This window comes from Oncorhynchus nerka, linkage group LG12, assembly GCF_034236695.1.
Source record: "Oncorhynchus nerka isolate Pitt River linkage group LG12, Oner_Uvic_2.0, whole genome shotgun sequence".
NCBI classification, from domain to species: Eukaryota; Metazoa; Chordata; class Actinopteri; order Salmoniformes; family Salmonidae; genus Oncorhynchus; species Oncorhynchus nerka.
In genome coordinates this window covers 26,084,093-26,096,046 of record NC_088407.1, presented here as the reverse complement: position 1 = coordinate 26,096,046, position 11,954 = coordinate 26,084,093, and the positions used below count along the sequence as shown (strand labels likewise).

The window sequence follows — 11,954 nt, the reverse complement described above, 5'->3', positions numbered from 1 at the left end:
ATGAGAGCAGAGGAGAGAGAGTTAGCTTTAGCAGTGCGGAGCGCCTCCGTGATACAGAGAAGAGCAGTCTCAGTTGAATGACTAGTCTTGAAACCTGACTGATTTGGATCGAGAAGGTCATTCTGAGAGAGATAGCGGGAGAGCTGGCCAAGGACGGCACGTTCAAGAGTTTTGGAGAGAAAAGAAAGAAGGGATACTGGTCTGTAGTTGTTGACATCGGAGGGATCGAGTGTAGGTTTTTTCAGAAGGGGTGCAACTCTCGCACTCTTGAAGACGGAAGGGACGTAGCCAGCGGTCAGGGATGAGTTGATGAGCGAGGTGAGGTAAGGGAGAAGGTCTCCGGAAATGGTCTGGAGAAGAGAGGAGGGGATAGGGTCAAGCGGGCAGGTTGTTGGGCGGCCGGCCGTCACAAGACGCGAGATTTCATCTGGAGAGAGAGGGGAGAAAGAGGTCAGAGCACAGGGTAGGGCAGTGTGAGCAGAACCAGCGGTGTCGTTTGACTTAGCAAACGAGGATCGGATGTCGTCGACCTTCTTTTCAAAATGGTTGACGAAGTCATCTGCAGAGAGGGAGGAGGAGGGGGGGGAGGAGGATTCAGGAGGGAGGAGAAGGTGGCAAGAGCTTCCTAGGGTTAGAGGCAGATGCTTGGAATTTAGAGTGGTAGAAAGTGGCTTTAGCAGCAGAGACAGAAGAGGAAAATGTAGAGAGGAGGGAGTGAAAGAATGCCAGGTCCGCAGGGAGGCGAGTTTTCCTCCATTTCCGTTCGGCTGCCCGGAGCCCTGTTCTGTGAGCTCGCAATGAGTCGTCGAGCCACGGAGCGGGAGGGGAGGACCGAGCCGGCCTGGAGGATAGGGGACATAGAGAGTCAAAGGATGCAGAAAGGGAGGAGAGGAGGGTTGAGGAGGCAGAATCAGGAGATAGGTTGGAGAAGGTTTGAGCAGAGGGAAGAGATGATAGGATGGAAGAGGAGAGAGTAGCGGGGGAGAGAGAGCGAAGGTTGGGACGGCGCGATACCATCCGAGTGGGGGCAGTGTGGTAAGTGTTGGATGAGAGCGAGAGGGAAAAGGATACAAGGTAGTGGTCGGAGACTTGGAGGGGAGTTGCAATGAGGTTAGTGGAAGAACAGCATCTAGTAAAGATGAGGTCGAGCGTATTGCCTGCCTTGTGAGTAGGGGGGAAGGTGAGAGGGTGAGGTCAAAAGAGGAGAGGAGTGGAAAGAAGGAGGCAGAGAGGAATGAGTCAAAGGTAGACGTGGGGAGGTTAAAGTCGCCCAGAACTGTGAGAGGTGAGCCGTCCTCAGGAAAGGAGCTTATCAAGGCATCAAGCTCATTGATGAACTCTCCGAGGGAACCTGGAGGGCGATAAATGATAAGGATGTTAAGCTTGAAAGGGCTGGTAACTGTGACAGCATGGAATTCAAAGGAGGCGATAGACAGATGGGTAAGGGGAGAAAGAGAGAATGACCACTTGGGAGAGATGAGGATCCCGGTGCCACCACCCCGCTGACCAGAAGCTCTCGGGGTGTGCGAGAACACGTGGGCGGACGAAGAGAGAGCAGTAGGAGTAGCAGTGTTATCTGTGGTGATCCATGTTTCCGCCAGTGCCAAGAAGTCGAGGGACTGGAGGGCGGCATAGGCTGAGATGAACTCTGCCTTGTTGGCCGCAGATCGGCAGTTCCAGAGGCTACCGGAGACCTGGAACTCCACGTGGGTCGTGCGCGCTGGGACCACCAGATTAGGGTGGCCGCGGCCACGCGGTGTGGAGCGTTTGTATGGTCTGTGCAGAGAGGAGAGAACAGGGATAGACAGACACATAGTTGACAGGCTACAGAAGAGGCTACGCTATTGCAAAGGAGATTGGAATGACAAGTGGACTACACGTCTCGAATGTTCAGAAAGTTAAGCTTACGTAGCAAGAATCTTATTGACTAAAATGATTAAAATGATACAGTACTGCTGAAGTAGGCTAGCTGGCAGTGGCTGCGTTGTTGACTTTGTAGGCTAGCTGGCAGTGGCTGCGTTGTTGACACTACACTAATCAAGTCGTTCCGTTGAGTGTAATAGTTTCTACAGTGTTGATTACGTTACGTTGCGTTAAAAGAACGACAATAGCTGGCTAGCTAACCTAGAAAATCGCTCTAGACTACACAATTATCTTTGATACAAAGACGGCTATGTAGCTAGCTATTTAGCTAGCTACGATCAAACAAATCAAACCGTTGTACTGTAATGAAATTAAATGAAAATGTGATACTACCTGTGGAGCGAAGCGGAATGCGACCGGGTTGTTGAGTGCGGAAGTTCTATTCGGTAGATGTTGGCTAGCTGTTGGCTAGCTAGCAGTGTCTCCTACGTTAAGGACGACTAATAGCTGGCTAGCTAACCTCGGTAAATTAAGATAATCACTCTAAAACTACACACTCTAAGCTACACAATTATCTTGGATACGAAGACAGCAAAGACAACTATGTAGCTAGCTAACACTGCACTAATCAAGTCGTTCAGTTGAGTGTAATGGTTTCTACAGTGCTGCTATTCGGTAGACGGTGGACGTTTGCTAGCTGGCTAGCTGCTGGGCAGATAGCAGTGTAGACTACGTTAGGACGACGAAATACGATAATTACGCAATTATCTTTGATACAATGACAGCTATGTAGCTAGCTAAGAAGAAATTGCTAAGATTAGACAAATCAAACTGTTGTACTATAATGAAATGTAATGAAAAGTTATACTACCTGCGGACCGAAGTGCGGATGCGACCGCTCGCTCCAACCCGGAAGTAGGTTATATCACCACACAAAGTTATTTATCCCTCCTTCTCCCTCAAGGACCTGTAACATATCACCACACAAAGTTATTTATCCCTCCATCTCCCTCAAGGACCTGTAACATATCACCACACAAAGTTATTTATCCCTCCATCTCCCTCAAGGACCTGTAACATATCACCACACAAAGTTATTTATCCCTCCATCTCCCTCAAGGACCTGTAACATATCACCACACAAAGTTATTTATCCCTCCTTCTCCCTCAAGGACCTGTAACATATCACCACACAAAGTTATTTATCCCTCCATCTCCCTCAAGGACCTGTAACATATCACCACACAAAGTTATTTATCCCTCCATCTCCCTCCAGGACCTGTAACATATCACCACACAAAGTTATTTATCCCTCCATCTCCCTCAAGGACCTGTAACATATCACCACACAAAGTTATTTATCCCTCCATCTCCCTCAAGGACCTGTAACATATCACCACACAAAGTTATTTATCCCTCCATCTCCCTCAAGGACCTGTAACATATCACCACACAAAGTTATTTATCCCTCCATCTCCCTCAAGGACCTGTAACATATCACCACACAAAGTTATTTATCCCTCCATCTCCCTCAAGGACCTGTAACATATCACCACACAAAGTTATTTATCCCTCCATCTCCCTCAAGGACCTGTAACATATCACCACACAAAGTTATGTATCCCTCCATCAAGGACCTGTAACATATCACCACACAAAGTTATTTATCCCTCCATCAAGGACCTGTAACATATCACCACACAAAGTTATTTATCCCTCCATCTCCCTCAAGGACCTGTAACATATCACCACACAAAGTTATTTATCCCTCCATCTCCCTCAAGGACCTGTAACATATCACCACACAAAGTTATTTATCCCTCCATCTCCCTCAAGGACCTGTAACATATCACCACACAAAGTTATTTATCCCTCCATCTCCCTCAAGGACCTGTAACATATCACCACACAAAGTTATTTATCCCTCCATCTCCCTCAAGGACCTGTAACATATCACCACACAAAGTTATTTATCCCTCCATCTCCCTCAAGGACCTGTAACATATCACCACACAAAGTTATTTATCCCTCCATCTCCCTCAAGGACCTGTAACATATCACCACACAAAGTTATTTATCCCTCCATCTCCCTCAAGGACCTGTAACATATCACCACACAAAGTTATTTATCCCTCCATCTCCCTCATCTATCACCACACAAAGTTATTTATCCCTCCATCTCCCTCAGGACCTGTAACATATCACCACACAAAGTTATTTATCCCTCCATCTCCCTCAAGGACCTGTAACATATCACCACACAAAGTTATTTATCCCTCCATCTCCCTCAAGGACCTGTAACATATCACCACACAAAGTTATTTATCCCTCCATCTCCCTCAAGGACCTGTAACATATCACCACACAAAGTTATTTATCCCTCCATCTCCCTCAAGGACCTGTAACATATCACCACACAAAGTTATTTATCCCTCCATCTCCCTCAAGGACCTGTAACATATCACCACACAAAGTTATTTATCCCTCCATCTCCCTCAAGGACCTGTAACATATCACCACACAAAGTTATTTATCCCTCCATCTCCCTCAAGGACCTGTAACATATCACCACACAAAGTTATTTATCCCTCCATCTCCCTCAAGGACCTGTAACATATCACCACACAAAGTTATTTATCCCTCCATCTCCCTCAAGGACCTGTAACATATCACCACACAAAGTTATTTATCCCTCCATCTCCCTCAAGGACCTGTAACATATCACCACACAAAGTTATTTATCCCTCCATCTCCCTCAAGGACCTGTAACATATCACCACACAAAGTTATTTATCCCTCCATCAAGGACCTGTAACATATCACCACACAAAGTTATTTATCCCTCCATCTCCCTCAAGGACCTGTAACATATCACCACACAAAGTTATTTATCCCTCCATCTCCCTCAAGGACCTGTAACATATCACCACACAAAGTTATTTATCCCTCCATCTCCCTCAAGGACCTGTAACATATCACCACACAAAGTTATTTATCCCTCCATCTCCCTCAAGGACCTGTAACATATCACCACACAAAGTTATTTATCCCTCCATCTCCCTCAAGGACCTGTAACATATCACCACACAAAGTTATTTATCCCTCCATCTCCCTCAAGGACCTGTAACATATCACCACACAAAGTTATTTATCCCTCCATCTCCACTCAAGGACCTGTAACATATCCCCACACAAAGTTATTTATCCCTCCATCTCCCTCAAGGACCTGTAACATATCACCACACAAAGTTATTTATCCCTCCATCTCCCTCAAGGACCTGTAACATATCACCACACAAAGTTATTTATCCCTCCATCTCCCTCAAGGACCTGCAACATATCACCACACAAAGTTATTTATCCCTCCATCTCCCTCAAGGACCTGTAACATATCACCACACAAAGTTATTTATCCCTCCATCTCCCTCAAGGACCTGTAACATATCACCACACAAAGTTATTTATCCCTCCATCTCCCTCAAGGACCTGTAACATATCACCACACAAAGTTATTTATCCCTCCATCTCCCTCAAGGACCTGTAACATATCACCACACAAAGTTATGTATCCCTCCATCTCCCTCAAGGACCTGTAACATATCACCACACAAAGTTATTTATCCCTCCATCTCCCTCAAGGACCTGTAACATATCACCACACAAAGTTATTTATCCCTCCATCTCCCTCAAGGACCTGTAACATATCACCACACAAAGTTATTTATCCCTCCTTCTCCCTCAAGGACCTGTAACATATCACCACACAAAGTTATTTATCCCTCCATCTCCCTCAAGGACCTGTAACATATCACCACACAAAGTTATTTATCCCTCCATCTCCCTCAAGGACCTGTAACATATCACCACACAAAGTTATTTATCCCTCCATCTCCCTCAAGGACCTGTAACATATCACCACACAAAGTTATTTATCCCTCCATCTCCCTCAAGGACCTGTAACATATCACCACACAAAGTTATTTATCCCTCCATCTCCCTCAAGGACCTGTAACATATCACCACACAACATTTTTTAGTGCTTGCAGTCAAACAAAGTCCTAAGAATAAAACAGAGATATACTGTCAATAGATACAGTATACTATGATGTATGAGCATTAGTTCCATATGAGTGTAATATAAACCATGTATTTAGAAACATATTGTTTTACCACATCCTCTGCTGTTCAGCCTATGTTGTGTTACTTTCATGTGCAAACTTAAAGAAAAACGTCAGTAATTTAAAGATCCAATGCTGCTGTTTTCATCTCAATATCAAATAATTTCTGGGTAACAATTATGTACCAGCCTGTGATTGTTTTCAATTAAAATGGTCAAAATAAACAAAAAGCTTCCTTGCAAAGGGTAATTTCTCAAGCAAGAATTTTGATAGGATTCTGGAAGTGGTCTGAGTGGGGAGGGGAAAATTGAAAATTAGCTGGTTTTGGCAGAGCTGTTCGGAACTCTTTCTTATATATTTTTCATTTTTTATTTCACCATTATTTAACCAGGTAGGCTAGTTGAGAACATGTTCTCATTTACAACTGTGACCTGGCCAAGATAAAGCAAAGCAGTGTGACACAGACAACAACACAGAGTTACACATGGAGTAAACAATAAACAAGTCAATAACACAGTAGAAAAAAGGGGAAAAAATAGTCTATATACATTGTGTGCAAAAGGCATGAGGAGGTAGGCGAATAATTATAATTTTGCAGATTAACACTGGAGTAATAAATGATCAGATGGTCATGTGCAGGTAGAGATACTGGTGTGTAAAAGAGCAGAAAAGTAAATAAATATAAACAGTATGGGGATGAGGTAGGTAAATTGGGTAGGCTATTTACCGATGGACTATGTACAGCTGCAGCGATCGGTTAGCTGCTCAGATTGCCGATGTTTGAAGTTGGTAAGGGAGATAAAAGTCTCCAACTTCAGCGATTTTTGCAATTCGTTCCAGTCACAGGCAGCAGAGAACTGGAAGGAAAGGCGGCCAAATGAGGTGTTGCCTTTAGGAATGATCAGTGAGATACACCTGCTGGAGCGCGTGCTATGGGTGGGTGTTGCCATCGTGACCAGTGAACTGAGATAAGGCGGAGCTTTACCTAGCATGGACTTGTAGATGACCTGGATCCAGTGGGTCTGGCGACGAATATGTAGCGAGGGTCAGCCGACTAGAGCATACAGGTCGCAGTGGTGGGTGGTATAAGGTGCTTTAGTATCAAAACGGATGGCACTGTGATAAACTGCATCCAGTTTGCTGAGTAGAGTATTGGAAGCTATTTTGTAGATGACATCGCCGAAGTCGAGGATTGGTAGGATAGTCAGTTTTACTAGGGTAAGGTGCTCTTGTTCTCCATGGACTTTACAGTGTCCCAGAACGTTTTGGAGTTAGAGCTACAGGATGCACATTTCTGCTTGAAGAAGCTGGCCTTTGCTTTCCTGACTGACCTCGTGTATTGGTTCCTGACTTCCCTGAACAGTTGCATATCGCAGGGACTATTCAATGCTATTGTAGTCCGCCACAGGATGTTTTTGTGCTGGTCAAGGGCAGTCAGGTCTGGAGTGAACCAATGGCTATATCTGTTCTTAGTTCAGCATTTTTTGAACGGAGCATGCATATCTACGATGGCGAGGAAGTTACTTTTAAAGAATGACCAGGCATCCTCAACTGACGGGATGAGGTCAATATCCTTCCAGGATACCCGGGCCAGGTCGATTAGAAAGGCCTGCTCGCAGAAGTGTTTTAGGGAGCGTTTGACAATGATGAGGGGTGGTCGTTTGACTGCGGACCCATAGCAAATACAGGCAATGAGGCTGTGATCGCTGAGATCCTGGTTGAAGACAGCGGATGTGTATTTGGGGAGCCAGTTGGTCAGGATAACGTCTATGAGGGTGCCCTTGTTTACGGATTTAGGGTTGTACCTGGTGGGTTCCTTGATGATTTGTGTGAGATTGAGGGCATCTATCTTAGATTGTAGGACTGCCGGGGTGTTAAGCATATCCCAGTTTAGCTGGGAGCTGAGGGGGGTCGGTAGCAGGCGGCAACAGTGAGAGACTTATTTCTGGAGAGAGTCATTTTTAAAATGAGAAGTTCGAACTGTTTGGGTATGGACCTGGAAAGTATGACATTACTTTGCAGGCTATCTCTGCAGTAGACTGCAACTCCTCCCCCTTTGGCAGTTCTATCTTGACGGAAAATGTTATAGTTGGGTATGGAAATCTCAGAATTTTTGGTGGCCTTCCTAAGCCAGGATTCAGACACGGCAAGGACATCAGGGTTGGCAGAGTGTGCTAAAGCAGTGAGTAAAACAAACTTAAGGAGGAGGCTTCTGATGTTGACATGCATGAAACCAAGGCTTTTTCGATCACAGAAGTCAACAAATGAGGGTGCCTGGGGACATGCAGGGCCTGGGTTTACCTCCACATAACCCACGGAACAGAGGAGGAGTAGTATGAGGGTGCGGCTAAAGGCTATCAAAGCTGGTCGCCTAGAGCGTTGGGGACAAAGAATAAAAGGAGCAGATTTCTGGGCGTGGTAGAATATATTCAGGGCATAATGTGCAGACAGGGGTATGGTGGGGTGCAGGTACAACGGAGGTAAGCCCAGGCACTGGGTGATGATAAGAGAGGTTGAATCTCTGGACATGCTGGTTGTAATGGGTGAGGTCACCGCATGTGTGGGAGGTGGGACAAAGGAGGTATCAGAGGTATGAAGAGTGGAACTAGGGGCTCCATTGTAAACTAAAACAATGATAACTAACCTGAACAACAGTATACAAGGCATATTGACATTTGAGAGAGACATACAGCTAGGCATACAGTAATCACAGGTGTTGATTGGGAGAGCTAGCTAAAACAACAGGTGAGACAACAACAGCTAATCAGCTAACACAACAACAGCAGGTAAAATGTCCGACAGATGGCCGACAAAATGGCCGACAGATAAAACATAAATAAACAGAATGGAGGCCGTGATTAATGGACAGTCCAGCAGGAATCAGCAATGTAGCCAAGTGATCACAGTGTCCAGGGGGCAGCAGTAGATGGGACATGGAAGCCGCCACTACGCTAGCGACACAGCGTTTAAAGTTAGTAGCCCGGGGGTGGTAGGGGTGGTCTGCTCAGGGTTGGCAGGGAGATGTGCCTGCTAGCAGGGAGATGTGCTTGGCTCACGGCTAACTGGTGCTAGCTTCGTGGCAGTGGCGTCAGCCAAGGATCCGGTGGAGTATTGGGCTCTAGCCGTGTATGAGTGGGGTTCGGGTGAACAGCTGAGTAGGCCAGGAGGTGGGCCTCAGGGATAGCTTCGGTACTGGGTGCAAGCTAGCTGTGAAGATCAGAAGTAGTGGTCCAGGGATTGCGGCAGGAATCCGGCGTTGTTGTGGAGAGACAGTTCGAATCTGGTAGACTGGCGAGTATTATCCAGGCTAAAAACAGGGCTGGCTGTGCAGAAGATAAAAGCCGCTAGCAGTGGCCAACAATGACTCAATAGCTTGTAGCTAATTAGCTGGTTAGCTTCTGGAGGTTCTTGAATGTGTTCTAAAATTAAAAATAATAGCGATTCCGTATCACATTGGGTGAGGCAGGTTACCGGAAGGTATAATCGAATTAAAAATCGAAAAGAGATTGAAAATAAATATGGGTCCAGTGAGTGGATGGGCTAGCTGGAGACTCAGTGATTCAGACAGTTAGCAGGCCTGTGCTAACAAGATAACAGTTAGTAGGCCGGGGCTAAACAAGCTAGCAGTTAGCAGACCGGGGCTAAACAAGCTAGCAGTTAGTAGACCGGGGCAGGCTAGCAGTTAACAGGTTAGCAAGGTTAGCAAGCAAGCAGATAGCAAGGGCTAGAAAGTTTGCCTTTGGGGGACGTCGCGATGGGGTTAAGTCTGTTTTTTCCTCTTCATGCGGTGACATTGATAGACCGGTCGTGGAATTAGTAGGGTGCCAAGTAGCTCTAGGTAGCTAAGCAGGCCTAGCTGGTTAGCATAATGTGCCTTCAGCGGGCGTCGTGCCTGAGTCCTCAGGCAGATTATGTCTCCTATTCCAGTCGTAGGGGATCTGCAGGGTTCCATGCCCCGTACCGGCTGTAGAAGTGGACCGAATAATTGTAGCCCAGGAGTATGCTTCGGTGGTAGCACAGGAGCTCTGGCCGGGCTAGCTTCAAGCTAAGTGGATGGAAACGCTAGCCAGGAGTAGTCATCCGGGGTTGCAGTTAGCTAGTTGTGAAAATCCAGATGAAAATGTTTGGTTTGCGGTGGGAATCCGGGGATAAAAATAATAGGTCCATTATGCTCTGGTTAGAGTCGCGTTGTTCGAACTGGTGAGGGCTTTCCGAGCTAAAGGTTAGCTGATGACCGCTAGCAATGGTTTGCTGACTGATAGCTGGTTACCTGGCTAGCTTCAGTTGAGGGATTCCAGATCCGAAGTAAATATAGATACTTTAGAGAGAAAAAAGCAGATCCACGCTACATTGGGTGAGGCGGGTTGCAGAGGAGAGTATTTAGATGTTGAGGTTTAGCAAAATATTTTTTTTAAATATGAGAATAAAAATATGTAAAAACGATATATACAAATGTTTAACACATTTTCAACATGGTGATGTTACCATGGAAGGCCAAACCTCCATCCCACCAAAACAGCTCTTAAACTAAAAGGGAATTATCATAAACTAAATGGGCCTACCGCGTGACTTTTGAGGCACTGGAAGAGGTGATGATTACAAGTGTACAGAAAGTGTTGTTAAATATCTATTGAATTGACCTGAGTTGACCTGCTGCTGTGTGGAGAATTTTGGCACGGTAGCTTACCTTGTCAGATCAGGAGCTGTTTTGCTGCTTGCTAGGTTGAACAGTGTCAGTGACTGAGTTTTAAGAGTAGACTCTCTGTAACCGGGGGTTATATATTTATTCCTATATTGTAATTGGATTGTGTGGTAGTTGTGTAACTGCAAATATTTTATTCAAAATATATTCACGTTAAATTGCATTCTGTGTGTGTTTGTATTGTCAATGAGTCATTCATTTTGTTGCATCGGAAAACATTCTGAAAACAGTAACATAAGCCTTTATTTATTTCTTAGTAATATCCCTAGCCTCTTGTTTTTCCTCTAGTGAGTCAAAATCATAAAAGTTCATACACTGTGATGTCCTTTTCACCATCATTCCCTTGCTGATCTATCCAAGTCTGTGGTCAGAGGGTTACATATAAGTATCAATAGCATCTTACCTGGGGTTGACTTGGCTTCAGTTGAGAATAGACTGAATCTGTCTCAGGTGGGGTTGTTGTTTCTGTAGGGAGTGAGGATAAAATAGATAAATATTCAATATGTGGTCAGAGGTGTGAGGTTCTGATAGGGGGAATATGGAGGGAGGGAGAATATGGAGGAGGGATGTCCAGTCTTACCTCTCTTCTTCTTGGCTTTGGTCTTCTTTTGGAGGTCAACCTCAGCATAGGTCACATCTACAGGTCCAGCTGCTGCTGACAATGGACTTTTCCAGTCAACAAATCAAGGAATGAGTTATTGCATGTTCTGCCTCTTCATCAACACTCTCAAATTGTGAATTTAGTGACTAACTGCCAACTTGTAGAATTGGTCTTACTTGTGGATTTTCCTGTCTTCACCTCAGAGTAGACTGGACTTCCTTTTGGATCAGCTGGCTTTTCTGAGGAGGAGGAAGATGGGCAGAGATTTTGTTATATTTTTAAATATGTAAATGTTTCAACTAAACTTTGATACACTGCACATTATTAATTGATGTCATAGATAGTCACCCTTCTTTTTCTTGTCCAACTTTTTGAGTCGAATCTGGGCGTACGTCACATGACTTGGTCCAGCACCAGCATCTGAAACATACAGGTGATACACTAATATCTCTACTTAGGACTCTATTCAGTCTGTATTGATGAAGGGTTACAGATTGACTGACAGAAATGTAAAGGTCATTTCTGATTGAGTCTAAATATACAGTGTTTATCTTGAATGTAGACTCCACTAACGTGGGAACATTGACTTTAAATTTAAATCACACTGTAACGCTGAACTTCCATGATACGGACTGAATACAGCCCTTAGTCTTAGTGTGTTAGTCATATT

At 45.0% G+C, this 11,954-nt stretch overlaps 1 long non-coding RNA gene across 1 annotated transcript in view; it reads right to left on the bottom strand.

The window, feature by feature from the left end:
* Positions 1 to 11,434: 11,434 nt before the first annotated feature.
* Positions 11,435 to 11,954, bottom strand: part of LOC135574168 (uncharacterized) — a 100,344-nt gene continuing 99,824 nt past the window's right edge. The window contains exons 2-3 of the long non-coding RNA XR_010465192.1: positions 11,633 to 11,704; positions 11,435 to 11,523 (exon numbers count right to left, since the gene is read on the bottom strand). This is a non-coding gene — a long non-coding RNA (uncharacterized LOC135574168). The remainder of the gene's footprint in view (positions 11,524 to 11,632; positions 11,705 to 11,954) is intronic.